We start from the raw sequence: 12,461 nt of genomic DNA, 5'->3' as shown, positions 1-12,461 counted from the left end.
AGAATGTTTTGCTGTAACCTTCGATCCATTTGCACTCTTTCTGCCCATGCTTTCTCTGGCTTTTTCCTCTCTCTTCATCCCAAACACAGCTAAGTTTCCCAGGGCCCTGCTAAACAGTGACTTTCACAGAAGCGAATTTAACAGGGAAGGGAAATCTGAAGCTGCTGATCCAAGAAACCCACTAACATTCTTCCTTCCGTTGTAGGAACTTCCAAGTACAAATGATTTTTCTAGCACATGTTTAGTGTGCAAGCTCTGTTACATTGAAGAGCTCTGTCCATGAGGACAGAAATCAGTATTTTGGCTTTATACGTTGGATCGCTTCCACACCGAATGATCTGATAAATCTGTTTTGAGAGCCCTGGTCAAATCCATTCAATTTCTAGCAAGCAGCCCTGCATCTTTATTAGACATGAGGGGCTCCTAAGTGTGGGAGTAAAAGATGGTCCCATTAGGGGCTTAGTACTCTCAGGACCCTTACTACATGGAAATTTGGAAGCCTGGAGGTGAATTCTCCACAACTGATTTGCCTCCTCCACTGAGTTGAAGATGGTACCTGTTAGGGCAGAGGGGCCCCAGAATGGCCCTAGCCCCTGAGCACCGTGCTTTCTAGCGACATCCTATCTCCATCCCAGCCGGGTCCCAGTCCCATACCAGGTGGAGGCCAAGGACTGCAAAGCTTGTTTCTGGCGTCAATACCTGCTCGAGGGGCACCACTACCCTAGTTTCTCCAATTGCAAAGACATATTTCATCCTAACATGGTCAAACGTTTCTGAGCACAAATGATTCCTGCCCGGCCTTCAACTGTGTGGCGAGAACCAACCGGGAGACAGAAGGAGGGCACGAAAAAGGAAGCTTGTCCTCTTTGCCAAAGAAACTTCCAAATTCTCTTACCCCTGCCCCCCGCCAGCACCCCAGGACTGTTCTATTCTTGAGCTGGAGAGGAAACCGAGGTAGGGGAAGGTCAAGTCAGAGCCAGCGCTCCCTGGAACTCACGATCTGAAAGCAGACCTCGGGAGGAGTCGTCTTTAGAAGAGTTGTGCATGGTGGTCGACCCTGCTTTTCCTGTCCTGACTGTGGCAGAGGCAAGGGCTGTGCCTCCAACGCAGAGACCCCGCGAGACGCTTAGTAGGAGCTCCGACGAGGCGGGAGGCTCAAAGGTCCCATGAGAGCCCGCATCGCGGTGCTGGGTCCCACACATCTCCTTCCACGCCGGGATAGCTCTCTAGTCGCCTTTCCCTCGGTACACGTCCAAGTCGGGGGGTCTCCAAGCTGTCTCCGCCCCCACCCCCCAAGCCTTGGCTCCAGCCAGGAGCTAGGATGCGGGGGTCTGGACCACCGGAACCACACGTCGTTCCTTACCTGCAGCCGGCCGAGCAGCGCGCACAGAGCCAGCAGTAGCGGGGACAGCGCGCCGCGCCGCCGGGCGCCCGGGGCCATGGCGCGGTGCAGGCGGGCTGGACTCCGCGGCCTCTGTGGCCCCGTGGGCGCCGCCACCCTCCGCCTGGCTCTTCCCGCCCCACGGTGCGGGCTCCGCCCGGCACCTGCCCCCGCGCTGCCCGCCTCCCGTTAGGCCACCTACACCCGCCAGGGGGCGCCCGAGCGCGGGCTTCCCCGGGTGGCTTGGATGGCTTTGGCCCCGGGTGCAGAGGAGCGCAGGGCGCCCTGGCAGTGCCACCTGCGCTCCGAACCTCCGCGTGTCCCCACCCCAGGTGCTCCGTGGCAGCGGGTTCTCCAGGTGGGCAGCCCCTATGACACCTCTTCCAAGGTTGTCCTTCACCCTCGCTGGACCCAGCCTTGCTGAACCCCAGGCCTTGAGGGCTGGCTCCCACCCCACGCTGAGCCCTTCAAGGTCCAGCCTTCTGAAGATGGACACTATTCCTTGACCAAAAAGGATCAACACAATTTATTGTCCACGGCCTCAAAACCTCTTTTACGCATCACTCTTCCCTTCACCATGGCTTCTTCAATAGCCACTTCCTCTTGGATAGAAGATTCAGGGCCACCATCTGTCTGCTTCTCACCCCTCTCTGCCATGCCCGGATCAAGCTTTCCAGGTAGACGCTTGGCAACGTGCTTGAAGAGTCCCTTTACCTCCAACGACCCGTTTCTAGTACAGTCTGGGATGCAGCGATCAGATCATCCTGTTGCTTTTAAAGCTTGTTATTGCTAGCTTAGGAGTTTGTCTTTCCTCAAATTCTAGATCAGTGTTGAGTACACTGGGCATGCCCATTTCTCTATGTAGGTAACTTACAGGAAGATTGTTGTCTCAGATTAATGCAAATATTATGTTTTGAATTCCCTGAGGGCCAGATCCACCTCTGTCAGTTTTTTATGCAGCATCTTAATGACTTTTTTACTCCAGAGTAAACAGAGGACCCTCCTAACAAGAAAGTCTTGGTTTGTCTAATTTTCCTTTCAGTTTTGTCACTTTTTTCATGCTTTTGAAGCTGATTAGGAGCACAGCCATTTAGACTTATGTCTTCTTGATGAACTGACCCTTTCATCATTATTACATGTCCTTTTTGATCCATGGTAATGTCACATTCTGAAGTCTACCTTACATGTATGTGTAGCCATATGAATGGCATGTAAATAGTGTATCAGATTATTTTCCATTTAAGCCTATTTAAAGTGAGGGCATATAATTGGATTCTTAGTTTGAACTGCATCTGGTTTTAATCTCTGCTTTTCTATTGGAGCAATTAGACCATGTACATTTAGTGTGATTATCATATCTGGTGAATTTCAGTCTATCATCTTCCTATGTTATTTCTGTTTATTCTATTTTTCTCCTTTTCGTTTTTCTTCGGGTTACTTTTCAAGTTGTTTCAAAAACCATCCTTACGTACAATAATATAATTTAAACATTAAATAATACAATAAAATTATTTAACATAGTTGGTTGGGGTTTTCTTTAAGCTTGAGGACAATTTATTAGAGTTTAAAAGAAAAATCCCAGAGCAGATAAGCTGTGAAATCTTAGCAGCTGCCCAGAGGACAATGGAGAAGAGAGGGAAACAAAGCCCTGTCATTTGAGTGGAGGGCAGCCACATGGTGCACAAGCAACCACACGGCAGGGAGAGGATAATTAGAGAAAGGGTAAGAAGCCTAAAGGAAAGTATATTTAGGCTCTGGCCAGCATTGGAAAGAGACAGAAGAAAAAGGAAAAGTTACATGTTTCAAGATTCAGAAAGGCAGGCAGACCTAGTGGAGACTTATGGCTGTGCATAGGGACTGCCTCATCTGAGATAGCTTTAAATGGAAGAAAAACTGAAAAAAATTCAGGTTACAAAATCACTCCTCCAGAACAATCATTTGAGTTACTTTTAAAAAATATTTTACTATTTTTATTATATGTGTATGAGTGTTGTGCCTGCACGTAGGTAAGTGCACCCGTGTCGTGAAATGCCCACGGAGGACAGAAGAGGCTGTCGGATCTCCTAGAACTGAAGTTATGGACAATTACTAGCTGCCATGTGGGTGCTGGGATTCGAATCCAGGTCTTCTGCAAGAGCAGTCATAACTGATGAGCCATCTCTCTAGCCCCCATTTAAGTTACTTTTTAGGATTCCATTTTCTCCCCACTGTTAGCCTACTCTGATTCGTGTGTGTGTGTGTGTGTGTGTGTGTGTGTGTGTGTGTTTTCGGTGTGCATGCATTTGGTGTGTGGGCACATGTACCTGTTGGAAGCCAAAGGTTTATGTTGGGTGTGTCTTCCTCAGTTTCTTTTCCACCTTAATTTTTTGACACAGAATCTCTCACTAACCTGAAACTCATCAATTCCATTAGACTGGCTGGCCAGCAAACTCCAGGAATCCTCCTGTCTCCTACTAACTTTTTTAAAAAATTATGTGTATGAGATTATTGTCTGCATGTGTGTAAGTGTACCTGTGTTGTGTAGTGCCTGTGGAGCTCAGAAGAGGGCATTGGATCCCCTGAAATTGGAGTTATAGATGGTTGTTAGCCACCACGTGGGTGCTGGGAACCGAAAACCTAGGTCCTCTGCAGGAGCAGCCAGAGCTCTTAACTGTTGAGTCATCTCTCCAGCCCCCCAATACTTGCTTAACTTTTAAATTCTCTGTTGTGCATCTTAATTGGTTCACTGCCCAGTTGATTTTGTGGCTTTTTGGAAGTAGTCTAGGTGTGTTGACTTAAAAATTTTTAAATGAAGCAATTCCATATCTAAGAATGTAACATGTTAATACATATAAGGGAGAGATGCAAGGCCATTTATTGTAGCATTTTAATAAAACTGCACAAAGAATGTAAATATCATAGAGAAAAGGTCAAAAATATGTTCTATCATAGTTTAGGATATAATGTAACTATTTAAGAAAATTATATATTTTCTGAAAGACGCCCATATACTATGTAAGAGAAGCACATTATAGAGCAGTGTCATCCCAGGTTTGCACACAACCACCATATAGAAGCGAAGGAAGTTTCTTTTCTGGGAAGAATAATAATAGCAAGCATTTAATCATCACACAAGCCTTGAGAAGAATTTCACAGATGAGTGCAGAAGTACAGAACTTATCCAGGGGCCATAGATGCAGAGCTGGCATCCAGTTCCTGGGCTGACTTGCCAGTGAATCTTGTCTCACTAAGAAGTGAAGTTTTAGTTATCAGGTGAGTTACACAAGGGAAAAGAGAAAGTCTTAATTTTAGTTTTGATGCTTTAAAAGTGCAGGTGCTTCTTGACTGACGATGTAGTTACATGATTATTTCAACATGAGCTGACAATCATGCAGCCTATTGACCACGCCATAGCTTAGCAACACAGTACACTGTAGAGTGCTAGCTGGTTCACCTCTTGATCCCACGGCTGAATGGGAGCTGTGAGTCATTCACTGCCTACCTTGGGAGAGGAGATCGTATCATATATTGCTCACCGGGAGAAAGATCAAAATTCAGAATTCTAAGTATGGTTTTTATGAATGGTATCATTTTTGCACTATGGCAGAGCTGAAAAGGCTTAACCCTTGTAAGTCAGGGACCAACTGTACTTGTATTGAGAGAAAAGTTCTCTTCCATTTTTTTTTTTTTAAGTCAGGTTCTTACTCTGTATCCCAGGCTGGACTCAAACGGAGTACTTCTTCCTTTGCCTATCAAGTGCCAAGATTTCAGGAATGACCCACACTTGGCTACTTTTGCTTTTTCTTTTTTTAAAGATAGGGTCTCATTATGTAACCCTGGCTGGCCTGGAGTTCCCTATGCAGACCAGACTGGCCTCACAGACATGCACCTGCCTCTGCTTCCCCCGTGCTGGCATTTAAAAGAATGTGCCACCACTAGGCCCGCTATGTTTGCTTTTTTTTTTTTTTTTTTTTTTTTTTTTTTTGTCTTTTTGAGACAGGGTCTCCCTGTAGCCCCAGCTGTCCTGGAATTCACTATGTAGACCAGGAGGCTGGCCTTGAACTCACAGAGATATGCCTGCCTCTGCCTCCTGAGTGCTGGGATTAAAGGCGTAATGGCACTAGTGCAAACTTGGTAAGTAGGTGATCTTTGCACTAAGTGAGGAATGTGTAGGAATGGCCACAAGTATGGGTAAACTACTGCTGAGTTTACTGGCCTATGTCTCCTTGACTGTGGAGACAGGCTTTCTGGAAAGAGCAGTGCTGAGGAAGGCTGGATGAGACTCTGATTTTGCAAAAAGGAACTGACTTGTGAGAGAAGGTGCTTTTCACTGTGGCACTTTAGAAATACCAAGGTTCACTCCTGGCACACTTCCAGCACTGCCCTCTTCTATTTTCAAGTAAGATTAAGGGACTTAAAACTTCTGCTTGGAAAGCCCCAGAGGTGAGTGCTGGTTTGGAAGCACTTTTGAACAGTCCAAGCCCATGTTAACACATTACATCCACCAACATGTTTTTGTTTAAAAAATTAAGTTGATTTTAAAGGCTATTTCTATCTTTATAAAACTGCCCCTCAAATGACTCAAATATTTTACATATATTAATGTAGAATACCGTTTGTTAATAAGACACATTAAAATGAGTTTGACTGTCATATTTCTTGTATATACATCTTTCTTATATATAGATAGCATTATTATGAGAAACATGAACTAAGTTATTTCTAATAAGTTTCCTAAATAAACCGAGTAATACACACAATTACAGCTAAGGCTTATCATTCATAGAAACTACTTTACATGTTATTCATGGTTTAAAAGACTTAAGTTTAGGAGCTCAAGAGATGGCTCAGCAGTTAAGAGTACATACTGCTCTTGCAGAGGACCCGAGTTTGGTTCCCAGCATCCACATCAGGTGGCTCACAACCTGTATCTCTAGCTCCAGGGGATTGGGCAGCAGATCTTCTGGGCTCCAAGGGTACTGCACTCACATGTACAACCTCCACCACATATATAGTTTAAAAGCACATGTACAATTAAATTTTGGTTATATGGAATATATGTATAGATATGTTTCAAACCAACCATCTTCATATCAAAATTAAATGTTTTCAGTTTTGAAAATGTATCATGCTGACAATGAATTTTCTCATTCACACTGAGGAGACAAATGAAACAAAGTAGGGGGCAGACACAGGAATCACAGGTTTATACTGAAAGGATTTAAGGACAATGTGCATCTTACCCTGGAAATCCCCACTTCATTATAAACTCTAGTTTTCAGAATTAAGGAGGTAAAATAAGAACGTGGTTATCATTTCTGTTTCTAGTGGGTGGCTTGCCAGTATTATATTACATTTTAACAGGTCTTCATTTAATCTCCAGGAAACAGGAACTCACTCTTTAAATGAACTGTTTATAAATGTCAGGGACAATAGAAGTAATCAGTTTTTTACATGTTTTTCACACAGTGATACTAAAATTTGCTGCTGTTAACAGAAAACTAAAGAGGATGTATAACGGTTTTAAAGTTATTCAGTCAACAAGAACTTTATAAATTTTCATTACAGTGAAATGATTGTATTACTTATGCTGCAATACTTTTCTCTTTAAAACATGTTAAAAACATAAGTCATCAATGTATCAATGTTGACTCAAGAAAAATCAAAATGTAATGTCTTTTCATGATGATACCCCAACATAATAGGGAAAATTTTGAAAGGTATATCTGGTATAGAGTTGGTATTCAAAATAAATGAACTTGTAAATTATGTGAGTAAAACAAGTAGCCATCTTACATTTTCTGGACATTTTGTGATACATTCAATAGGTTTTAGTGAAAACAGGGATATACTTGTTATATCCTCATTTTCCCTCAACTCTGCTCATGATTTTATGCCACATATAGAGGTGCTATATGTACCTCACACAGAAGGCCAACTACATCCAACTGGTCAGGTTCAGACTGGCCTCATAAGTGACCGATGTTCTTATCCAGACAGAGAGGAAGACTGTGTGATTGTGTGATTCTGTGTGTGTGTGTGTGTTTTGCATGCACCTGCATGCTCATGTGTACATAGAGGCCAGACGAAGATGTCAGTGTCCTGCTCTATCACTCTGCACCTTATTCCATTGAGACAGGATCTCTCATTGAACCTGAAGCTAGGATAGCAGATGGCAAGTTCCACAATTTCACTGTCTCCACTCTCGACGGTGCTAGGGTCACGAGTGGGTGTGACCATGCCTGGCTGTTTACCTGGGTACTGGGAATCTGAACTCAGGTTCTCATACTTGCATAGCAAGTGGTTTTGCCTACTAAGCCATCTTCTGAGTCCTATGGATGACTATTTAAAAAAACAACTAAGTATTACTTATTTGTGCATGTGTGTGTGTGTGTGTGTGTGTGTGTGTGTGTGTGTGTAGGAGCAGTGCCATGACTGTATGCAATATGCACAGCTCAGGGGACAACTTTGAGAGTCAGTCAGAAATAGAGCTCAGGTTCACGGGTCGGGTGGCAAGTTCACCGGATGAGCCATCTTGCTGGCCCAAGGACAATTATTGTTAATATGGCTTTTATTGATATCTGACATAATGTATGCAGCATGATGAATTATCAGAAAGTTAAGACATACATGTAGCCAGCACGCAAATCATGAAGTAGACTACTGTCAGCATTCCAAACATCTGCTTATGCTCATTTTTTTGAAATCCTGGACAAGGGGCTTTAAGTTTTCATAGAAAAATATCAAATAGATTGACAAAAAGTCATGGCTACAAGCAGGAAGACCACACCATTTAGAATTAGAAGTCATTATTTGAACAGTTTTATAACTGATTTTTTGTTTGTTTTGAGACAGAGTCTCACTATGTTGCCCTGGCGGGCCTCAAACGCAACTTTCAGCATACCGAATGCTGGGATCACAGTTGTGTGCCACCATGTCTAGCCAGATTAGATTTAAAATCATATCATTGGTTAGTTTTATTTGCCTTTGGAGTTGATATAACGGAGTGTATAATGAATTATTTCTTTGTGTATGGCTTCTGTTCAATATATTTGTGAGATTCATCTATGCTATTACTGCATGGTGTTGCACAGTATGAATATTACCAAGCATGATATATATTCATTGTCTTGCTACTGAAGATATTAGAGTTATTTTAGTTTAAGGCTTTTAGGAATCATTCTGCTATGAAGACTTATGGATGTCCTTTGATAAGTGAATGTGTATGCTTCTGTAGGAATAAATTGCTAGATTGCAGGGAGCCTTATGTTCAATTTTGATAGGTACTGATGGTTTTCCAAACTGGCTGTCCAAATTTCATTCCTATGAGACACATAGAGATAGGTAGAGTTCTACCTGTTCTACACTTGATACTATCAGACTTCTAAATTTTGGCCCTTGTATAGGTATTGAGTGTTTTATCTTAGTGTAATTAGATGATCTATTATTTGAATGATATGCTGGTCTTTTCCTTAATTCATTGGCCATTTGGATATTGTCCTCTGTAAATTATTGGTTCAAGCATGGGATCCATTTTTCATTCATTACACATTTGCATGAATTCCACATACATTGGGATACAAATACTTCATTGGTTATAGGTGCTGCAAATATATTGTCATATTCTTTAGATTTTCTTTGCAGTCTTTCAGTAGTATCTTTTGAGGGTAGCTTCTCCAATTTATCATTTTTTCTCGTAATCAGTTTTTGGATTATTAGACAGTTTTACACCCAATTCAAGATATTACTCATGTTAATCTCTAGGAGTTATACTGTTTTACATTTGAAATCTACATCCACAAACTACCAGTGTTCATTTTGGGATATCACTTGTTTTGATACCATTGAGAATAGTCCTTTTAGGACCACTTGGATATATTTGTCATGAAGTGTCCACTTACATGTAGGTCTATTTCTGTTTTTTTTCTATAGCTGTGTAAAAAACCTTACTACTTGGCATTCTTTGTTATTATTATTATGTGTACGAGTGTATTTCCTGCACATATCTAAGTGCACCTGTGTTGTGCAATGCCTGCAGAGGTCAGAAGAGGGCGTTTTAAGCTTTTGGAATTGGAGTTATGGATGGTTGTTAGCCACCATGTGGGTGCTGGGAACTGAACCTGGGTCCTCTGCAAGAGCAGCCAGTGCTCTAAACTACTGAGCCATCTCTCCAGCCCCCTGCTTGGCAATCTTTAGTCTTCAGTTTTGTTTTTCAAGATTGTTTTTTGTTTTTCTCAGTTGTTTGAATTACCAAATATATTTTGAAACATTTTGCCAGTTTCCATAAGAACACTCATAGCATTTTGCTTAGAATCAGAGTGTATATGTAGATCATAAATAGATCAAATGGAGTCTTCCAACACATGAACATGGTAACTCCATCAATTTATGCCTCCAAATTCTCTCAGTATCTTGGCATTTTCTGTGCAGATGCTAACTCATCTTTCATTAGATTTATTCTGTTTAAAAGGTATTCTAGCAGGATATAGTAGTGCATGTCTAAAATCCCACCATTTGGGAGACTGAGGCTGGAGGATCATGAGTTTGAGGTCAGCTTGGGCTATAGTGACACCATGTTTCAAAATAACAACAGCAACAGATATGCTAGTAACATTTTTATATCATCTCATATTTTACATGTTTAAACACAAGATTTTGTACCTAGAAATCCATCTAGATGTCTTATTTTGACATTAATTCTCCATATCTGTAGACACTTAAGAGACTGTATTTATTTATTCATATTTTTGAGACAGTGTCTTCCTGTAGTCCCAGCTGGCCTGGATCTTGCTATGTAGACTAGGCTAGCCTTGAACTTACAGAGAGCTGCCTGCTCTGCCTCCTGAGTGCCGGGATTAAAGGTGTGCATCACCATGCCTGGCCATTTAAGAGGTTTTTAATATATACAATTGTATTGTGTGAAAATAATGTCAATCTTATTTCTTCTTCATTCTAATAGCGTTTATTTCCTTGCTTTGTTTGCACTAGTCAAGATTTCTAGCAAAACAAGAAATATCATTAATTCCATCTTTGTGTATGTGCCAATGAATGTATGTGAAAAATGTAGGTGTGTGTGTGTGTATGTGTGTGTGTGTGTGTGTGTGTGTGTGTGTGTAGGTCAGAAGCCAATCTCAGGTGTCATTTTTTTTTGAGATGGGGCCTCTCACTGGCCTGTAACTCAACAAGCAGCTAGACAGGCTTGTCAGTGAGCCCCAGAGACCCATCTGTCTCTGCCTCCCCAGCTCTATGATTACAGGATCACCATGTCCAACTTTTTAAATGTGGGTACTGAGGATTAAACTCAGATCTTAATCCACGCAAGCTAAGCATTTTACCAACAGCTATCTCTCCAGTCCCTTAACTCCTTGATTTCTATATTTTACCTGTAACCATGATGCTTACTATAGGTGTTTTGTAGATGATCCTCATTAAAATAAGAAAATGTTTATTCTGTTTGCTAAGTTTATTTTCATAGATTTTTAAATTTTATGAAGCATTTTTATTGCATCCATTCAAATATTATTTTCTCTTATTATGGTGATTTGAGTGATAAATTGACACTGACTGTCTTGAATAAATGCAGCATAGCAAAGATGATTTACCTTGTCTGCTGTTAGAGTAACATGTTGCATGTTGGCTGATCTGATTATCCACTTTTAGCTAAGGAGCTCTTACATCTGTGTTCTTGAGTGACATCGGCTGCCATTTTCCTTTCTAAATGGCTCCTATTAGGTTTAGTGTTAGGATTTTGATAAGTTAGGACTGTAGACTAAGTAGACGTTGTTTGGAAAGGTGTTGGGTACGATGGTGAACGTGTTAATTCCACTCGGGAGGCAGAGGATCGACGAGGTCTGGTCTACATAGAGAATTCTAGGCCAGCTGGGGCTGAGAGACCCTGTCTCAAAAAAGCTAAGAAAAGAATGCTATTTTTTTTCTCCTTTAAGTATCTAGTAGTATTCACTGATGAAACCTTTTAGGTAGTGTGTTTTCTTTGCTGCACGGGTTTAAAATAAAAGCACAATTTCCTTAATAGATATAAAACTACCTAGGTTTATAAGTATTTATACTTTGATGTATTAGAATTTTTATTAATAAAAAATACTTTCTGGTTCCCACTGTAATTTCCTTCTTAACCTCTTATTTCTTATGCTTAATGCCACTGTGGTCAGAGAACATATTCAGTAGGATTTCAGTTTTTTTGAAACTTGCTGAGACTTTGTGGTAGATGTTACATGTATAGTTGAAAATGTTTTTGCACACATTGTTGGATATAGAGTTCTTTCTAATACATCAAACTTGTAGCTGTTGTTGAAACATTTCAGGTCATTATTTATTGATCTTTAACCTGCTGTTTTCCATCAGTTTCTGAGAGAGGAGGGTTAAAATCATGAAGAGAGAAAGACCCTAAACTTTATGATGACTTTTCCTCTTTGTTCTATCAGTTTTCACTTCAATACATCTTGAAGATTTTAAGCAGATGACACACTGAATATTTTATTGTTCAATATTCAAGCTCCCTCCCCCAGTCCCCCCAAGCTTTACATTCTTTCACTGGTTACCTGCTGGAGACATTTTAGTGTGGGTCTTGAACTTAGGACTAATGCATAGTGCAGGGTTTTTTTAATTAAACAGGGTCTCACTATGTAGCACTGGCTGGCCTGCTGGAACTTGCTATGTAGACCAGGCTGGCCTCAAACTTAAGAGATTCACCTGCTTCTGCCTCTTGAGGGTTGCGATAATAGGTGACTAGAGGTGTGAGCCATCACATCGGGCCATAGTAGTATTTTCACTATTTCTGGATCAACAGTGTTCTAGTTTGTTCTTCATTGCTGTGACAAAATACTCTGACCAATACCAACTTGGGGAGGAAAGGGTTTATTTGTCTTACATCTCCCAGGTAAGAGATTCACCTGCTTCTGCCTCTTGAGGGTTGCGATAATAGGTGACTAGAGGTGTGAGCCATCACATCGGGCCATAGTAGTATTTTCACTATTTCTGGATCAACAGTGTTCTAGTTTGTTCTTCATTGCTGTGACAAAATACTCTGACCAATACCAACTTGGGGAGGAAAGGGTTTATTTGTCTTACATCTCCCAGGTCG

Source organism: Nannospalax galili, unplaced genomic scaffold, assembly GCF_000622305.1.
Source record: "Nannospalax galili isolate Female #2095 unplaced genomic scaffold, S.galili_v1.0 scaffold298, whole genome shotgun sequence".
Classification (NCBI taxonomy): Eukaryota; Metazoa; Chordata; class Mammalia; order Rodentia; family Spalacidae; genus Nannospalax; species Nannospalax galili.
Note: the sequence above shows the minus strand (reverse complement) of the source record.